This window comes from Equus quagga, chromosome 2, assembly GCF_021613505.1.
Source record: "Equus quagga isolate Etosha38 chromosome 2, UCLA_HA_Equagga_1.0, whole genome shotgun sequence".
Taxonomy (NCBI): Eukaryota; Metazoa; Chordata; class Mammalia; order Perissodactyla; family Equidae; genus Equus; species Equus quagga.
The window spans coordinates 142,491,822-142,512,010 of record NC_060268.1 but is presented as its reverse complement, the minus strand read 5'-3'; the positions used below and the strand labels follow the sequence as shown (position 1 = coordinate 142,512,010).

Sequence of the window (20,189 nt, the reverse complement as noted above, 5' to 3'; positions counted from 1 at the left end):
TGTTGGCTGTGAGGGGGCTCGCCTGGTGTCATAGTGATTAAGTTCGTGTGCCCCACTTCAGTAGCCTGGGGTTTACAAGTTTGGATCCTGGGCATGGACCTCCACACCACTCATCAAGCCATGCTGTGGTGATGTCCCACATACAAAATGGGGGAAGGTTGGCATAGATATTCGCTCAGTGACAATCTTCCTCAAGCAAAAAGAGGAAGATTGGCAATAGATGTTAGCTCAGGGTCGATCTTCCTCACCAAAAAAAAAAGATATTGCCTGTGATTTTCTCCTCCAAATATGCAGGCTTGGAAATAATTACACTAGTTCCCAATTTTGGATGCTCATACACTTCTAAGCTCCTATAAGAAACACCTCTGTATTCCATCTCAAGCTTTCAGAGAATGAAATAATTCAGGTATGTGCTTAGCATTGTGGCTGCTACAAAATTATTCTGCAGATGTTAGAAATAGCTAAATAATTACTTTTAGTTCTGATCCCTCATCTGAAAAATGGAGATAATAATGAGGTTTTTACTAACTATCCAAAGGGCTTCTTGTAATGATCTAGTTAATATATATGAAAGTTCTTTGTAAATTACAAAGTATGTGTTAGTAATACTAATTTATTAACGGTTTTGCAAAACTGAATGCATTACTCCGTCAAGGATATTTGTGCTTTAAAAATAGTACAAAACAAGCAGTACTTTAATGCAAACTCAAATTAATTCAATTTAACAAATATTTATTGAGCCCCTTCTTAGCAAAAGGCACTGTAGTTGGAGATGGAGGATGAAAATATGTGGGCTCTGTTATCATTTGGGCGTAAGATAGATCTATAAATAACGACTCAGAACAAAAGATGGTAAGTTAGAGGCTGCAGTCGTGAGACAAAATGCACCATGGTAAAGAAGGGCTTTGTATTCAGAGAATGAAGAGAAGGCTTACCAGAGAACTGGATTTCGTAAGTAGAGATGGTAGTGAAGGAACATTCCAGGCTGAGGGAATAGCAGATGTAAAGCATACAGGTGAAAAGATATCTGGAAGACAGGTAAGGCCCTGGAATGGCTGGAGCATAAAGGGAGAGCGAGAATATTTAAACCAGTGACAGATCCCAGAGGGCCTTAAATGTCACCACAAGGAGCTTAAATGTTTTGCCATTGAGAAGGTTGAGCTATGCCAGTTTTTGAGACCAAGGATGGTAGGATTCCAGCAGTGTTTTGGGAATCAATTTTTAATGACAGACTTGAGTAGCCTGCAATAAAATTCAAGACTCCAAATTCTCTGTGTCTTCTTAGGATTCTGCTGTCCTAGGATTCCTAGTAGTTTTCCTAGGATTACTACTACCAACAGGTTCTTTTCTTTCTTTCTTTCTGTTTTGGAGTATGAAAAATTGACTATTAGATTAGTAGGAAGTCAAACTGTGAGCATAGGCTTTCTAAAGCAAACTTGGATTCAGATTCTGCCCCTAAAAGTTTACTAGCTGGGTGATCTTGGAAAAATTACTCAACCTATTTAAGCTTCCATTTTGTTCTAGTAAAACAAAGATTATAACACCTCAGTGAGTCATTGTCCGATTGAGACATCCTTAGCATGTTGTCTAGCATGTAGTAAGCCTTAAATTGATAGTAACTATTATCTTTTATGATGTGAGTTAGCCTTGGAGTGTAAAGTGAGTTTTTATAGTTATTATAAAATATTAAATTATATTGTGGTCAGGAGAATTAGTGACATTTCAACCGATCATTTCTTTTAAAAACAGCTCCTTTTTCTCCATTGCTGAAAATAGGAAAATAAACATGCTGGAAAGCAGCCCCATTCTCTGTGGTCCCATTTAAATGCAAATAAGTTAACCACTAGGACATCCCACAGCAACCATGTTCTATAAAGCTATGCTCACAACACTGGCTGAATTAGACATACTTCCATATAGTAGGTAAAAGTCCTCTGGATGTTGGGATGACAAAGGTCTTGGCTTTTCTTTTTGGGAGTGGGTGCCTGCAGAGATACTGTGCTGTATCCCGTGGGTGCAGGGGGCTGAAGAAGCAGTGGGAAGGCAGGTCCTTATTGCGGTCTAATGATGGTTGGCAGGGTAACATTACCTTGTTGAATTTTACCATACTTAGGATCTGGGCTTCATTCTGACAGGTAAATAAATCAAATCTTATATCTATATGCAGCATCCTTCTAGTACTCCAACATGTAGTATAGTATACTAGTGTCACCTGAGACTAACACATGGACCCAATACCAGCCTAGTGCTTTCTGATACATGCGGGTCTCGTACAGATGTGTGACTGTAATGCACACGTCACAGGTCCAGGCTCCCTCTCTCCTGATGTCAAGGCACCAGGGAGACAAACACTTTATGAGAAGGTTGCCTGTTGTTTCAAGCCAAGGGAAGTGCCTCGTCTAAAAGCATAATTCATTCAGTTGGCTGGGGTCCATAAAATATACTTGGTGACAACAGCACACCTGTCTTTCTGGTAACCAAAATGTCCATCACCCTCAGATCTGTGGTCTCTGACTTGCACGCACACATTGCTCACGGCTGTTTCCTCTGAACCTTCTCTTTCTGTGTGCCATCACTAAACACACTCCTCCTAATGGTGTTTTTTTTCCTTAGCTGTGTTGATTTGACTTTTTTAGCTATGTAGGGGAGGATGAAGTTTTCCTCGGCCTTCTTAGGGTCCCTGGCTGGGTCTGAAAATTAAACGGACGAAGAGAGATTAACAGGAGAAAAGCACACAAATTTATTTAATAGGCTTTTTTCTTGACATGGAAGACTTCATAGGGAAATGAAGTCCTGAAGATACAGACCTGAGTATTTTTATGCTGGGTTTGATGAAGAGCGGGCAGTTATGTAGAAATATGATATGTCAGTGAGTATGAGGTGAGTGTGGTCAACTCGGGGAAACTTAGCAAGGTCTGTTTGAATTCTTCTCGGCATCTCTTTCTCTTGAAAGATAAAGATGGTCCTTTCCTCTGGGTACAGGGAGGGTACTTCTCACATGAGGATTTTATGATCTGCTTCAGGGGAGAAGAGCAAGGGGAAGGTCATGACCTTCCTGCTTCTGCTGTTTTCTCAAACTCCCTCAGCTTCAAATATTCTATATGCCAAGGTGCCGTATTTGGGGGTAGCATGCCCTGAACACCATCAGCTACTTCCTTGTTCCCAGCCAGGACCTCTGGCTTGGGAGACAGTCTACCTTCCAGTTCTGTGCAGATTTAATTACTGTATTTTCTTGGTTCTGTCACCACAGTTACCATTACCAGTAGTGATGTTCATTCTGAATTCAGAAATCTCAAAATCTGTGAAACAGGGGCTTGTGGGGGATATGAAAGTAGATGAATGTTTCTAGGGCTTCTGCTCACTGGGTTTGCACAAGTTAACTCATTGAAATACTACTCTGCCAGTTAGTAAAAAGCTTTTGCCAGGAGCGCCTTGACGGCTGCCCCAGTTTATTCCCGGGGCCGCTAAACCTCCCCGTGATCCAGGAGGTTCTTCAGGATCCTGCTTCAGCCCTTGTCCTTTCTGATTGGTTAGTGCCCTCAAAGTGCTAGTTATTAAATATTTTGTTTATCACTTTTGGTATTAGTTCCTGTAAACACACTAATTTCACATTCGGGAAGAAGGTTTTCCTTTGTCTCACAGTTTTGAGAAGCACCTCTGTCTCACCGCAGTGCACTGTCTCTGAGTGTTTATATGGCATATTTGGAATAAAAAAGGGGGCAAGATCATAAATGATTCCATAACCTTAGCTCTGAACAAGACCACTCTAAAACCAGTCTAGACAGAAACAAAATATCCTCAAGGCAAGAACCGCATCCTCCAATACGTAAGGAGGCCTTTCCCTCCTCGTGTAACCTAAATCCTCTTTGCTTTCTCTCCTTTCTCATCCTCAATGACTCCAGATGCCCTTTAAACTAAATGATGTCTTCTCAGAGAAAAATGTGAAATGTTTATTTTAAAGTCCTAAAAAAGTAAAATATTTGAGGGAATTCTGCATACTTTTTACTCGCTCCTCTATTTTTGTTACAGGGTTTGTGAGAAACTGAATCTTTATTTTTCCTTTTTGAGTACTGTATTTATTTTAGTTGAAACTTCAAAACATATTTATCCTTTAGATGGTGACTCTGAGACACTAAATTGTATGCTTCCCTGTGACACATTTCATAATCTGTCAGGGCAAACAATTTCCAAGTTCTGCTGAAGCTAATTGCTTTTATAGAACAAATTGTTAAACTTTGAGTTATAGTTTAATTATGTGGAATGGGAATGCCTGCTTGTCTATTCTATAAACAGTTTTATTCTGTTGTAAAATGAATAGATCTGAAATGAGCCATTCCTTTTAGAGATTTTTGGAATTTCCTGTGCCTGCCTTGATATCGTTCTTAGTCATTATGCTATATGAATATGTTCACTTCAGAAATCTTTGAAAGTAAAAACAGAAATTGAAAATCCATTTGGAAAGTGATGCCATTGAAGAGCTCAGTTAAACATCAAACAAAACCCAAGAGTTTATGGAATTTCAGCTCAGGTTTTTCCCCCCTTTTTCTGACATTCAGGACAAGGATTCAGTTAGTCCAGAAGGCTACTGCTGGGTCAACAGCTGTCTTTGAATCATAAATTCTGAAGGTATTCAAGAGGCTTAAAGGATAATGATGTGATCTGACCACTAAAGACACAGAGACCTCAAGAATGTTTGAGATTCAGAAAAGGAAACCAGCATTCAGTATCAGTTGAACAAAAACCTAGATAGTTATATTGCACTATGAGAAGTTCTAAACATTAGTTTGGAAAATTGGGTGCTTAGATATACAAAACTGTAAATATAAGTGATGGCATTTTGTCAGACTGCAGGAATGGTAGGGTGGGGGACTGAGACCCAGATGAGAAAACAAAGTGGTAAACTGAGTGGAAGTATCATTTACTGAAATGGAGATTATACGTCCTTATAAAGAAGAGCCAGCACTTTTGACTTATACACACCTTTTCAAAAGTGAAATAATTCAAAAATTAAAAAAAAATTCAATACTTGTGTTTTTATTAATAATAACAAAATTCCTAAATATAGTTTCATATAGAAGTGAGGATACCTCCATGTTCTGAAGGTGTTATGGCTTTTGTAAAGAAAGAGAAGTACTTATTTTATCAAAGTAGCGTTTGTGTAGTAAGAAATACATATTACAGTGGGGCTTGGTATGCAGGTAAGTATTCATATGCACACACATAGAACTTTTACGAATTATACTTATCCTTACTATGTGTGATGCATTTGATATTTTCTGTTCTTTTCCATGAAAAAATCCTGCTTGTAATCCACTAAACAGGTTGCATGATATCTTTAATGGGTTGCATTGAGCAAGGTGCACAACAGATGTGGTTATGGCTTTCCTTGGTCCCTTGGACCCCATGAGGATACAAAGCTGCCAGTAATCTGTGTTCATCATGGTGACAGTCCTATTAGTTTCTTTGAGAATCTACATCCGTGCCCGCTGCACTGCAGGGGATCTTAATTCTGACTCTCGGCCAGCCTGCAGTCTTTATACATCCTGGTACAAGTCATAAACTAATTTTCTTAGACAAGCTTACACAGTCTCAGGACTTCTTGCCTTAAGGATTTTACACCTGTTCTTTTCATTTGTGTGGAAGCTAGTAAGAATCAGCCCCAGCACCTTGTTAAGGCAAGGCTGATTCACAGGTCAAAGTGTCCTCAGCATCTGACCATACAACATCCTGACCTGGTCAGGACTAGGCTTAGCCCTGCCTGATCTTCTGTTCTTACAATGTCTATCCAATCCAGTGCAGTTAGGCTGACTTACAGAGTGTTCCATGGGTTTCAATGACAAGTGGGGACCTCAGTAGAGACAGTGTACTGATAGCACCATCAAGGCAGATAGAAATGTAATGATTCAGGTAGTAAGGACAAACTATAAGTCTCCAGTAGCTAGAATGTATCACAGGATCAGCAAGGCAAGGTTGAAGGTGAAGGAGTTTGATAAACCGTGTTACAGGCAAGTGAGGAATGTTTCATCAAGGGCCATTGTGACATCAAGGAATGTCCCAAGGGACAGCTGCATAGACGCAGATCCTCAACAGTGGAGGTGGCACAGACTCATACTCATGGTTCTAGCTATTTGCATTTTAAATAGCCTTGGTGAGCTAGGCAGGTACGGTTCCTTGAGGGCCAGTGATAGGTTCTTTATCCAGAAGTCTTAACTATCTGTATTTGATGAAAAAGTCATATTTTCTGTCCATACTTGGGTTTCTACTAATGCATCTAGGTTCTCTGGGAGCTCTGAGTCAGCCCCTCAGGAGTGCAGAGCCCCAGTTCCTTGGTGACTATAGCACTCCTTATTTAATACTGGCATTCTCACCCTCAGTGGCATGTTGGTCCTTGGGGTTGGGGTGAGAACTGATGGTGGTGATCTTGAAACCATCCTTCCTTCCCACAGGCTTCTGGCTGGACCAGTCATGGAGGGGTCTCCCTGGTGAAATGTCTGAACAGGCAAAATGTGTGCTTATGTTTGCTGAGCTTCCAATTTTGACTCTTCAGGATATATTTCTGGATTCCTTCTAGTCCACTGAGCGTTAATTAGGGATAGCTCTGAATTAAAATACAAAGTAAGATAGGGGATGGAGTTTACTGTTGGGATTTTCTGTGATAGAGGACAGAATGGTAAAGAATACATGAAACTCCAGGCTGTTCAGGGAGTTCGATGGTCACTGAATTCATGGTATTAGAGTTGGAAAATAACCTATAAAAATAAATGCATTTCAACTCTGTGAGTTTTCAAATTCAGCCACTCTGACCTTCTTACTATTCTCTATGTAAACTGCCTGTACTCACCATCTCTGTACCTTTACAAATACCGTTTTCTCTGCTTGGAAAGCCCTTCCGCTTCCTTCCCTTCTAGCAGGGAATCGCCACCTGCCTGGGAAAAGCTACAAATTATGTATGATAAATTACCTGTATACAATTCTCTCTCCTTATGCTAACCTTTCCCTGAAAAAACAATAATAATAATTTACAGGTCTATAGCACTTACAGTGTGACAAGCTCTGCACTTTGTGACTCTTAACTCTTTTAATTCTCACAACTCTCTGTTTATGGAGGTATGATTATATTTAGCAGAAAAGGAAACTGCAAAGGGAAGTCAAATGACTTGCTTAGGGTTCCAGAGTTGGGATTTGTAATCACGCAGTCTAGTTCTAGTACCCACATATTTAACCACAATGCCATGCTGCCTCTCAAGTTTGTGTATCTTTGTGGGCTCAGTGTTAAGTGCAGTGTCTCATTCATGGAAGGCACAAATAAATGACTTTGGTTGAAATTCACGAATGACCAGACTCTCCTAACAAGGGCATGTCTCTCATGTGGACCTGAAGTTCAGGCTTGGTGAAGGATTTTGTAAGTTAGTTTGAGCAGGCTTGGAGCCAAATTGTTCAGTCCAAGAGGTGTGGAGAAGTAGTGGATGTAAATTAAGGGAGTGTCCTGAGTGGAAGGTGAGGAGTGGCATTGAAATTAAAAAAAAAAAATCTGTAGTAGAGAGATGTGTACCCCAGATATCCAGTTGGTTGGGACAGGATGGTGGTGGTTTGATAAAGGGAAGTAATTAGAAAGAATGTTCCAGGCTTTGATTTATTCTTTTGGTGTTCTAGTTAATTTGTGAGTGGTGGGATGAGGAAAATTTAAATTTCCTTTAGAGGATAGGAATAGGAAGGAGAGTACATAAAAATTGTGGTCTTAATGAGGTTAGATATTACCTAAGAAAATAATTCATAACAGAACAAGTCCTCTTGACAATTACTGTTCCATGAGAGGGAAATGGTCCATTTATGACAACATATATGCACTAAAAATATTGTTATCAGTTGTTTGTAGAGCACTAGATCTTTGATGAAATCCATGGTGGCAGTGGATTGGGGAAGAAAAAGAGAAAATTCTCTGGTTTACAGGAGTAATCATTGGTTCCACAATAGATTTTACCTAGACTTTAGATTCCAAACGACCAGAATTCAAGGATAGCAACGTGGAAAGTTTTATGTTGTTGTAATGACTAGCTGTCAGCCTTTCTTGGCAGCCCTATATAATCTAAATCCAGACATATATAATGAGCAGAATTTTAAAAAGTAGAGAAGTCCTGGGCAAAGTAATACCTTGTTTGCTGCCTACCTAACTAGCATGTTTTTTGACTGATCAAGCTGTTTGGTGATCCCGTTTTCCATTATGGGGTCTTGTCTTTGGAATAAATTAGGGGTATTAGAGAGAGGTAAGAATTCCCTTTGAGAATGCACTGACTTAGGCTCCAGAAAGGCAGATGCCAATATTTTTAAGGAAGATCTTCTACTTCCTGATGTGATAGCCATCTTCTAAGCCATAACCATCCTCTGAATAAATGAAGCAGGAATTATGACCCAAGACCATGTTTAGTTATTAAAAATTTTTAAAATGTTTTAAATTTGTATTTATTTATTTATTGTGGTAACATTGATTTATAACATTATATAAATTTCAGATGTACATCATTATAGACCTATTTTTATGTAGATTACATCATGTATAACACCCAAACACTCATTACCATCCATCACCATACACATGTGCCTAAGTACTCCTTTTGCCCTCCTCCCACCATGCTTCCTCTCTGGTAACCACCAATCCAATCTCTGTCTCTATGTGATTATTTATTGCTATTTTTATCTTCTATTGATGAGTGAGATCATACAGTATTTGACTTTCTCCCTCTGACTTATTTCACTTAGCATAATACCCTCAAGGTCCATCTATGTTGTCGCAAATGGCCAGATTTCATCCTTTTTATGGCTGAGTAGTATTCCATCATGTATATATACACCACATATTCTTTATCCATTTGTTCCTTGATGGGCATCTAGGTTGCTTCCAAGTCTTGGCTATTGTGAATAATGCTGCAGTGAACATAGGGGTGCATGTATCTTTATGCTTTTGTGTTTTAATGTTCTTTGGATAAATACCCAGAAGTGGACTAGCTGGATCATGTGGTAGTTTTATTCATAATTTTTTGAGGAATCTCCATACTGTTTTCCTTAGTGGCTGCATCAGTTTGTACTCCCAACAGCAGTATATGAGTTCCCTTCTCTCCACATCCTCTCCAATACTTGTTATTTCTTATCTTGTTAATTACAGCCATTCTGATGGGCGTGAGGTGATATCTCATTGTAATTTAGATTTGTATTTCCCTGATAATTAGTGAGGTTGAACATCTTTTCATGTGCCTGTTGGCCATCTGTATATCTTCTTTGGAGAAATCTCTGTTCAGATCTTTTGCCTATTTTTTAATTGGGTTGTTAGTTTTTTTGTTTTTGAGATGTATGAGTCCTTTATATATTTTGGATATTAACCCCTTATCTGATATATGGTTTGCAAATATCTTCTCCCAGTTGTGAGGTTGTCCTTGGCAATGATTTCCTTTGCTGTACAGAAGCTTTTTAGTTTGATGTAGTCCCATTTGTTTATTTTTTCTACTGTTTCCCTTGCCTGGTCAGACATGGTACTTGAAAATTTGCTGCTAAGATTGCTGTCAAAGAGCATATTGCCTATGTTTTCTTCTAGAAGTTTTGTGGTTTCAGGTCTTACATTCAAGTCTTTAATCCAGTTTGAGTTAACTTTTGTGTATGGTGTAAGATAATGGTCTACTTTCATTGTTTTGCATGTGGCTGTCCAGTTTTCCCAACACCATTTATTGAAGAGACTTTCCTTTCTCTATCGTATGTTCTTGGCACCCTTGTTGAAAATTGGCTGTCCATAGATGTGTTGTGGGTTTATTTCTGGGCTCTTGATTCTGTTTCATTGATCAATGTGCCTGTTTTTGTGCCAGTACCATGCTGTTCTGGTTACTATAGCTTTGTAGTATATTTTGAAATCAGGGAGTGTGATCCCTCCAGCTTTACTTTTTTTTTCTCAGGGTTCATTTAGCTACTTGGGGTCTTTTGTTGTTTTATATAAATTTTAGGATTCTTGGCTCTATTTCTGTGAAAAATGTCGTTGGAACTTTGATAGGGATTGCATTGAATCTAGAGATTGCTTTTGGAAGTATGGACATTTTAAGTATGTTAATTCTTCCAATCCAAAGCACAGAATACCCTTCCATTTCTTTGTGTCTTCTTTTATTTCTTTTGACAATATTTTAGTTTTCTTCCCCTTACGTCTGATAACTTTTCTGGGGGTATTTCCATTGTTGTTAATAGCTGGCAAAGCCAGGTACTATGACACTTGTCTTGGTTGTGCTGAGTCCAAAAGCTGCTTATTGTGGTAATGCTCCCCCACTCAGATACCCCACTCCTCTAGGGAAGGCTTTACATTAGGATTGCTCCTGGCTGGCTGTGAAGCAACACAGCTCAAAGGTGGCTCTTTTCTCTCCAGAAAGGAATTTCTGCCTTTTCCACCTCAGCCAGCGCTATCCCTTGTTGTGGGGGTTCTTTATCCAATCCTCAATTCTCTCTAAGGGGTAATTGTTCCAAGAGTAGTTATAAATTTGTTGTGTCTGTAGGAAGAGGTGAGTTCAGAGTCTGCCTATGCTGCCATCTTGACACCATCTTCCATGTTGTTCTTAACTCACTAATTTTCCAAACATTATTCCCTATTTCAGGCGTTTATTAGATATTGGTATACAAAGGTCATTTATACTTACAGCTATTTCTATAGTCAGTAGCAATTACCATTGTGGTGTATATTACATATGCCTTAATCATTAGGACAGAGTCAATTAATAGATGCTCTGAGTTTTAATTAAGCCTTAAAGATTACTCCAACCTTAAACTCAAATAACCTTAAGTATAAAGGGAAATAATGATATAATTTATGATTGAAATAATTTAGGTGAGAATTTACTTCAGAATGATGAATTCTATATTAGTTTATATTAACTGAGATTCAATTACAGGTTATATTAGAGTTGGGGGCTGAAAAATAATCACCAGTTAAAATACAATATATTTGATATCAATAATGATGAGTCTGATCTCAAAAGTGAAAATGAATCATACATATTCACCAGGGAGCAACTACCAAGGGATTGAAGTGTCATACCCAGTGTTGCGCTGAGCCTTCTGCCAAGTGTCAGCAAGTATGTGCAGAATTTTAAAAAGTGGAAATGAACATTTACGTATTAATGTTGAATTCTGAGAATTCAGAGACATACATAGTAATGATAAAGCTATACTCATTTTTTCTAGTGGCAGAGAGAAGACTGGCTTTTCCCAACTCAGAAGTTTTGAAAATACTGTTCCAAGTTATTGTCATTGGGGGGATGCATTGCTTACATTTAGATATGCTATCAGTTTTCCTTCTCTATCCATCCCTCTAATCTATGATTTGTAATTTAGATTTCCTATTCAAAAATGAAGGAGTTTGAACCCAATTTATCCTTTATCTAGGTTATATATTGAATACCTATTGTGTTCTAGACATTGTTCTAAGTGAAACAGTGGATGTAATATAATGTAATCTCCTAAATTCTCTGAGCAGGAAGTGATGGGAGAGAGGTCACAAATAGCAAACAAAAAAGAAGGATAATTTTAATTCATGAAGGGTGTGATAGAAGGGCTTTCTCACAGGAGACTCAATTGTGCTGTTGTTGCTTTGTTTGTCATCAAACAGTCATTAAAATGTCCAGTCGCATTTTGGCAGCAGCAAAGCAGGACCAAAAAGCTTTGGAGAGCTTTCTAATACATAAAAAATGTCAAACAAGGACATAGACATAAGATAGAAAGTGAATGGGAGGGTGGAGGGTACATTATGAGAGTGGTCAAGAAAGGTCTTGCTGAGGCCCAAATGATAAGAACAAGGTGACAACAAAGATCTTGAGGAGGAGTGTTCTGGATAGAGGGTCTACTGAATGCAAAGTTCTGAGGATGGATCCAGTTTGGTAAGTATAAGGCACAGAAGGAAAGCCAGCATTTCTAAAACAGAATGAGTGAGGGTGAGAATGGGAGGGGATGAGGATGGAGATGTGGGTGGGGCCAGAATACAGAGAACTTTATAAACCACAGTAAGTTGCTTTTGATTTTAATTGCAGCAAGAAGCCATCGGAAGTTTTTAAGCAGTAGAGTGATTTCAATTGATTTGCTATTGGCACATATTTGGAGGTAGAGGACTTTCTAATGGATTGACTATGGGCAATGCTAGAAAGATGGAGATGAAGGATGAAGGAAGACTACTTCATTCATGCAATCGACATTTTTGAGTCCTGTTTTGTTCCAAGCACTATGTTAGATGCTGAGAATATTAGGGTGAATAAAACCAGACACAATCCTTGCCTTCAAGAGAACTTTAAATATGCTGAAAAGTATCATTTAAATAATAATACAAGGGGCCAGCCTGGTGGCACAGCGCTTAAGTTCGCACGTTCCGCATTGGTGGCCTGGGGTTCTCTGATTTGGATCCCGGGTGTGGCCATGGCACCACTCAGCAAGCCATGCTGTGGTAGGCATCCCACATATAAAGTAGAGGAAGATGGGCATGAATGTTAACTCGGGCCAGTCTTCCTTGGCAGAAAGAGGAGGATTGGTGGCAGATGTTAACCCAGAGCTGATCTTCCTCAAAAAGTAAATAAATAAATAATTCTTTAAAAAATCATACAAATGAAAACATAACTATAAGCTGAGAAAAGGGCAGTGAACTAAAGCTATATAGCATTGTAAAGTCATATAATGGAGAGACCTAATTTAGCCAGGGTGTGTGTGTTTGCGGGATATACTGGGTTAGGGAAGGCTAAGATCTGAAGGAGAAGTAGGATGTAGTTAGGTGAGAAGAAGTAGGAGCTCAGCAGTGGAGTGCTTAGGCCTGGTGGTTAGGAAGGGAGTGTGGCACAGATGAGAAACAGACCCAAGAGGACCAGCGGGGCTGGAGGGCAAAGTGAAGGAGAGTAAGACGAGGTTGAAAGGCTTGGCATTGAGCAAACTGTCTATGGTCTGTAAGGTCATGTTAAGGAGTTTGGCTTTCATCCTAATAGCTATGGAAACCTTTAAAGGAACCTAATTGCTAAGGTTTCTTCTCATTCTAAATTCTGTATTTTTCTGTAATTTAATTTAAAATAAGAAAACCGCAGAACTGCAAAGTGACCTTCAGAAAATAGCAAAACTGCTGGCATTTGGTTAACATAATTAGAGAGACTCTCGAAGAATCAGTATGCATGATCATCTTCCCCACAGGTACAATTGAACATTTCAGGATAGCACAGTCATTATAGTCCTGGTGTTATGACACCATCAATATTGTCTTTTCCAAACTCGGACTGCCTTTGGCCACTGTCCTATAGGCTCTTCTGTGGACCCCTGAATTTTATGAACTTATGCAGCATGGAAATATGTGCAATAAATGCCTGTGTAGGTAAATTAAAATAATTAATATGGCAATTGTGTGTGTTAAGTTACAAAATCATATCAGATGACATTAAGAAGGTGATTAGATAATTTCCATGAATTAAACAGACTATGGATATTCCTGCCAAACTTTTTACTCTCTGGGATGAAGGAATTCAAATCGTGAAAGTGCTGGCTGGTCTGGAACATTAGGAGAGCCCACTGCCATCTTGGCACACCCTGAACCCTCATGAGGAGCTAACTTGTGGCAGACAGAGCTATGAAGAGAGGAGGAAGACTAGGGTCTGGGGCCATGATTTAATCCTTGGATTCAGCCATTTCAGACACTATTGTTTGGACTACGCTATTTTGTGACTGAGTACCTTCCCATTTTGCCCATTTTGTGGTTAGATTTTTCTATCATTTACAACCAGAGAGTTGGGACCAATCTATTTGTTTATCACAGAAGGTGACTTGGATGCATCTCTCCTTTGCAATGTAAAAGAGACATGTTATTGCCCACACAAAACTGCCCAGCCACAGGCCAGGGATGGAGAAAGTAGGTGGAGGTAGGGAGGTAGAGGAGGACGGCCCATCCTTCCCGCCATTTCCACCACAGTTCGTGGTAGGACGTGAAAGGAGAAGCGCCTGCACTGAGTGCCACTTCCATCTCTTATTAGTGGTATGACCTTGGGCCAGTCACTTAAGCTGTGTTTGCTTCAGCAAACTCCTCCTAGGGTTATTGTGAAATTCCCATGAGATAAGGGCCACCAATGTGCTTTGCTCACTGTGCTAGGGATTGAAAGCTGGCTAGGCTTTGTCCCAGACTCTTCCCTTCCCTCTGAGATGAGACCCAAAGGACGAGGAAGAAGCCATCTTTCACCACAGCTGCTGGCAGGCTCTGAACTCCAGGACCAACCAGAGTCAGAGCTTTCAGGAGAAGACGAGAGCCAAGTTCTGGGGTGCAGCCCCCAAGGGTCTCTTGGGTTATCTATTGCTATGTAACAAACCACCCCAAACCTAGTGGCATAAAAAAGAACCATTCTGTGAGTTAGGAGTTCAGACGTGATAGAGATGTCTTGTCTCTGCTCCACATTTGATGCTTCAGATGAGGACACCTAAATGCTGAGGCTGGACTCACGTGGAAGCTTCTCCACTCAGATGTCTCCCTCCTGACTGTGTTGACTGAGATGACTCAGAGGCTAGGCTTGGGTGGCACCATCAATCGAATCACCTCTATGTGGCCTGGCATGTGGCTTGGGATTCTCACAACATGGTGCTTGGTTCTGATAGGGAGCTTCACAAAAACAAGTGGAAGTTCATGGCCTTTTCTGAGATGTCCTTGGAAGTCATGCAGCATCACTTGCACACAGGCAATTGTTACAAAAGAGCCACTAAGGCCAGCCTAGTTTCAAGGGGAGGGGAATTAGACTCCAGCTTTTAATGGGAGAATGACAAAGTCACCATGAGGGAGAGCTTGTGGAATGGAAGATGTGTTTTGACCATCTTTGGGAAATCCAAGCTGTCAGAGAATCACAGCATTTCAAGGCTGAAAGGGACCCTAAAGTTCCCTCTCAGGCATCCTTGGACACCAATCTCAATCTCCTCTGCAATTTTCTGGCTCATGCTTACCCAGCCTCTGCTGCTGTATGCTTATTACGTGGTGCCTCCTGCCCACTGGGGCAACGCATTCCATCTTGGAGCTGCTTGCACCTGTACACATTGCCTTTTTGTGTGAGATGCCATCTGCGACTTTTGGTTTCCTCCCCTTAATTCTCACACTTTCTCTGGACTATCACCTAGAGAGGCCGCCTCCTTCTGCTTCACCACAGCTCAGTGGAAATTTGAAGACAGCTACCATGCCTTCTGAGTCTTCTCTTCTCACAGCTTCACATCCCAGCTTCACCAATCCTTCCTCTGCACCCAACTCCCATCTTAGTCCTAGCCCCTCAGAGACCGTTTGGGTTTGTCCAAGCAGTGAATGCCCTCTTGGGGGCCTCCCCAGTTCTTCCTTCCTGTTTCCCCACCACCAGAGCTTTGATTTCATTTGAATGGTTTCTTCTCAGCCCCATTGGATGATCTTGATTAATGAAAACAATTTTGAATAATTCTATTCCTCTTGCCAGGCATTCATTTAAGAACAGGCATGTGACTCAAAGGAGACATAAGGGGATGATTTCTAGGGGTTTCTGTGATTTCTTCCCCAGAAGGAGTTGTAAGATGAGAAACTCCCCTTTTCTGCCTCTGACCCAGCTGTGATGACTCAAGCAAAGGCAGTCATCTCGGGACCATGAGGACCCCGCCAGTGAGGGCAAGCCACCTGGAAGAGGAAAAGAACCTGAGTCTTTGGAGGACTTGTTGACCCAATAATTTGACCAGCCCTGTAACTGCTCCATTTCCAGACTTCTTGTTACACGAGAGAATAAACATTTTTATAGTGTAATCCATTTATTTGATAAGCATTTAGTGAACACCTAGGCACTCTTCTAAGTGCAAGGGGTACCTCAGGCAACAACATAAAAATCCCTTCATGGAGCTGACCTTCTAGTGGAGGACACAGTTGATAGGTGACTTGAATGATATGTTAAACATGGGGCTGATGACTTCTACACGCCCCTAGACCCACTTTTCATTTTTCCTGGACCTTCTCTCTGCTTAGAGGATGATCTGAATGGGAGGTCTCTCCTTTCCCCTGACTTCCATCTGAGTTACACCAATGAGGATCCTCATCAGGAGACCAGAGGGTAGAGAAGAGAAAGGTCAGGGTATTTATCCCTCGGCTCCCTTGGAACTAGGCTGGGGTTTGGCAGTGGATATTTCCTTATCAGAAGCCATGATTCAGCTCCTGTTGGGCTGGTCTCTCTCATGGCTCCAGCTCTCAGCAGGCTCTAGTAATCCTACTCCCTGACCCCTTCACCTCCAGCACTCCTTGATCCACTAATCCTGCTCACACTCCTGCCACTCATCCCACTTTGATTACCTCCCTCTCCTGAGGGTGCAATCTCTTCTCCCAAAACCCTGATAGATGTAGGCGGTAAGTGCTACATAGAAAATTAATTCAAGAAGAGTCACCCGTGCAGAGGAAAGGAGCTGATTTAAAGGGCAGGTCAGGAAAGGTCTCATTGAGAAGGTGACATTTGAGTAAGAATATGAAGAAGTCATGAGATATCTTGGGTGGAGGGACATTTCAGGCAGAGGGAAGAGCCTATGCAAAGGCCCTGAGGTGATTCTAGGCCTGGATATTCAAGGAACGTCAAGAAAAGTGATATGAACAGAACAGACAAAATGGAGAGAGAGAGTTGGGATGTGAGGTCAGTGAAGCAAATGACAGAAGGTGTTGGTGACTTGTAGCCACTATGGGACTACACTGCCCATGAGTAGAGTGGCCCCTGCAGGGAGAGACAGGTGCTGCTGACGGTGTGTTAATAGAATCACCTGGCTGCTACATGGAGAAGGGACTAGAGGAGTCAGGCAGGAGCAGATGTCCCAGTTAGTAGGTGACTGCATGGACTGGGCAAGAGAAGATGGCAGCCCCATAGCAGTAGATGTGACTAGTTGTTGAGTTCTGGGTGTATTCTGAAGATGGAGCCAGCTAGATTTGCTGACAGAGCAGTTGTGGGCCTGGGAGACAGAAAGGTTAAGGATAACTCCAAGGTGTTTAGCCCGAACACCTGGAAAGATGGAGGTGGTGTTGCTGATACTGGGAAGGCATGGGAGAAGCAAAACTCGGAGAAGGCGGTCAGGAGCTCAGTTTTATACACATGAAACTTGAGGTACATATGAGACTGTGTTTGGTAGCCCCTGGTACATCACATCTCCTGGGGTTCACACCTTTGGCAGTCTCCTCCCCTTGCATCTGGACTGTCTATGAGATCTGCTTGAACTCATTGAATGTAGCACAAGAGATATAGGACGTATTCCTGGCCTGGGCCTCTAGAAAACCCGGCACTTTCTGCTTTTGCACCTTTGGAAGCCAGCTGCCGTGAATGAAGTTGGCCCACCCCCAGGTCAGCATGCTATAGAGAAGACTGGGCAGCCACATAGAGAGGCCCATGTGGAGGAGACTAGACCATCACAGCTATGCCCCCAGCCAGTGACCAGTACCAAATTCTCACCACAGAGTGAGGCATTAGACCATGTAATTATCCCCACTGACATCATGGGAAGCCAAAGAATCATCTAGTTAACATACAGTATCAAGAGAAATAATGAATTGTTGTTTCAGGTCCAAAAAATCACGAAAGATTAGTGCAGTCATTCTCAACTCGGGGAAATTTTCACCCAACAGGGTAATTGGCAATGCCTGGTGACATTTGCGGTTGCCACACTGTAGTAGAAGTGCTACTGGCATCTTAGTGGGTAGACGCCATGGATGCTGCTGAACATCCCACAGCTGAACTTGGTGCACAGGACAGCTCCCAACAGCAAAGAAGGATGTGCACCAAAATGGCAGTAATGTTGGGCCTGGGAAACTGTTACCTTCATACTGTTTAATAGATTGCAAGTAATTTTGGTTTTCTGAAAGGAAATGACAATCATTTGGATGGGAATATGCTTTTAAAAAGGAGGTAGGTAGGGGCTGCCTGGTGGCACAGTGGTTAAGTTCACACGTTCCCCTTCAGTGGCCTGGGATTCACCGGTTCGGATCCTGGGTGTGGACCTACACACCACTTGGCAAGCCATGCTGTGGTAGGCGTCCCACATATAAAGTAGAGGAAGATGGGCATGGATGTTAACTCAGGGCCAGTCTTCCTCAGCAAAAAGAGGAGGATTGGTGGCAGATGTTAGTTCAGGGCTAATCTTCCTCAAAAAAGAGAAAAAAAGGAGGTAGAGAATAGAAAGAAGCTCAAATCAGCTAAGGATTCTTCAAATTCTGGTTATTTTTATTTGCATTTTTTTCTTTTTTCCAAAATAATTGCATATCCGCTACTATTATGTGATCATAATTAAGTGCTAATTTTCCTCTTTTTTGAGAAGGTTTTCTTCTACTTAACATCCAGTGACTTCTTCCTCATACTTCAGCTGGGGCTTAAGAATCTTCTCGTTGGTGAAACCCTTGGGAAAGAGTCAGACTGTACCACATACAGTTCACAAGCCTGTACTAACAGAGTGTATACTGGATTTGCATACGGGATTGTTTTGGAGTTTTTGAGAGGTCTTGGGTTAGGAACCAAGTGAGAAATATGACCAAGACTAAGGTAAATGGAACTAAAATATTACCATTATTAGGGGCTGCCCCGTGGCCGAGCTGTTAAGGTTCCAGACTCTCCCCTCAGCGGCTCAGGTTGGCAGGGTCAGATCCCAGGTACAGACCAACTCCACTCATCAGCCATGCTGTGGAGGCATCTCACGTACAAAGTAGAGGAAGACGGGCACAGATGTTAGCTCAGGGCCACTCTTCCTTGCCAAAAAACAAAACAAACAAACAAATATTACCATTGTTACTAATAAAATCAAGGCTAAAGGATGTAGCTTAGATTTGAGAACCAAATAGACTTCCAAGACTGAATCCTTTATTTGGGCAAACTTACCTGTCCTGTCACAGACACTCAGACAAGGGCAACTTCAAAGAAGCAGTAGAGAATGTCAGCTCTCCCTGGGGAGCTCCCTCCCACCAGGAAGAGATGAAAGGTTGAGATGAGAGTACATAGCTGATTACTTCCGAATGTACCAATCCAGTAAGTTCCACTGTCTCCTCTGGGACAGAGTGAGGAAAGGGGATAAGAGAGGTCCAGAGTTTTACTAACTGAGCTCCATTCACATAGAAAGAAACATCAAGAGTGGGAAAGACGCTCCACCCCTCCCCTCCCCTACTGCTACAGATTGTAATTCTTCCCTTGTCAGCAATAGCTACTACCATGCTCTCCAAAACAGTAGCAACTAACCATGAGTGAGTATTTAAGTTTAAATTAAATAAAATTAAATACATTTAAAAATTTATTTTCTCAGTCATACTGGCCACATTTCAACTGCTCAGTAGCCACGTGTGGCTAGAGGTGACTGTATTGGACAAGGCAACGACGTAGCTGTAGAACATTGCCACCGTCAGAGAAAGATCTGCTGGATGGTGCTGCAATGAGAGTTTTGTCTGACTCGTTCTTGTATCATTAATAACCAGGCCTGACTCACAGGGACTCAGAAATGTGTGTTGAATTGATACACGAAATGAAACCATTGTGATTTTGTTTTTCAAGTCTGCATGTTGTAAAGATCTCTCCATTCCGAAGAAGCAAGATGGAAAAAGGAAACATAGCTATCTTGCTAAATGAAATAAATCAGTTGAAGAATATACATTCTCTAATCCTATTTTTTAAAATTACTAAGAAAATGGTTACTTTTGATTTTAAAAAAAGCAATAGATTAGATAGTATGTTAATTTTCTAAGCATAGAAAGAAAATTACAGCTATTCTAAACATAAAGTATTAATGAAAGGCAATTTTAAGAGTGAATAGACTAAAATGTTAAGAAACATGGCATTTAAGTATAAGTACAAATCACAGCCATTGGCCTGATGAATATTGCATGCAAACCGTGAAATCTGTTTCCTAAGCAGTGTGCAAAGTAATATTTTCTTTTCCAAAATGTGCCTCCCTTGCTAAGCTGCAGAGAAGGATAGGGCCAGATGGCACAGTTCTCATTTTTCTGTCGTATCTCCTGACCCGGCAATATACTCTCTCTCACCTCATCTTATAGAAATTACTTGCATTCATTGCAGGGGTAATCTTCACGCTGGGAATGGACCTGGTGACTGTATCCGAGTCAGAATACTGGCACACTGACTATGATCATCCTCTTACAGCCTTACCTTGCTCCTCATTTGGTAGTTTACAAGCTCACAGATACTGGACCAGAA

General features: G+C 41.1%; 1 protein-coding gene across 2 annotated transcripts in view; it reads left to right on the top strand.

Moving 5' to 3' along the window:
* The window catches only part of PRKG1 (protein kinase cGMP-dependent 1), a 1,186,718-nt gene that overhangs the window by 954,226 nt on the left and 212,303 nt on the right, over window positions 1-20,189 (top strand). The gene's annotated exons all lie outside the window — the stretch shown is intronic.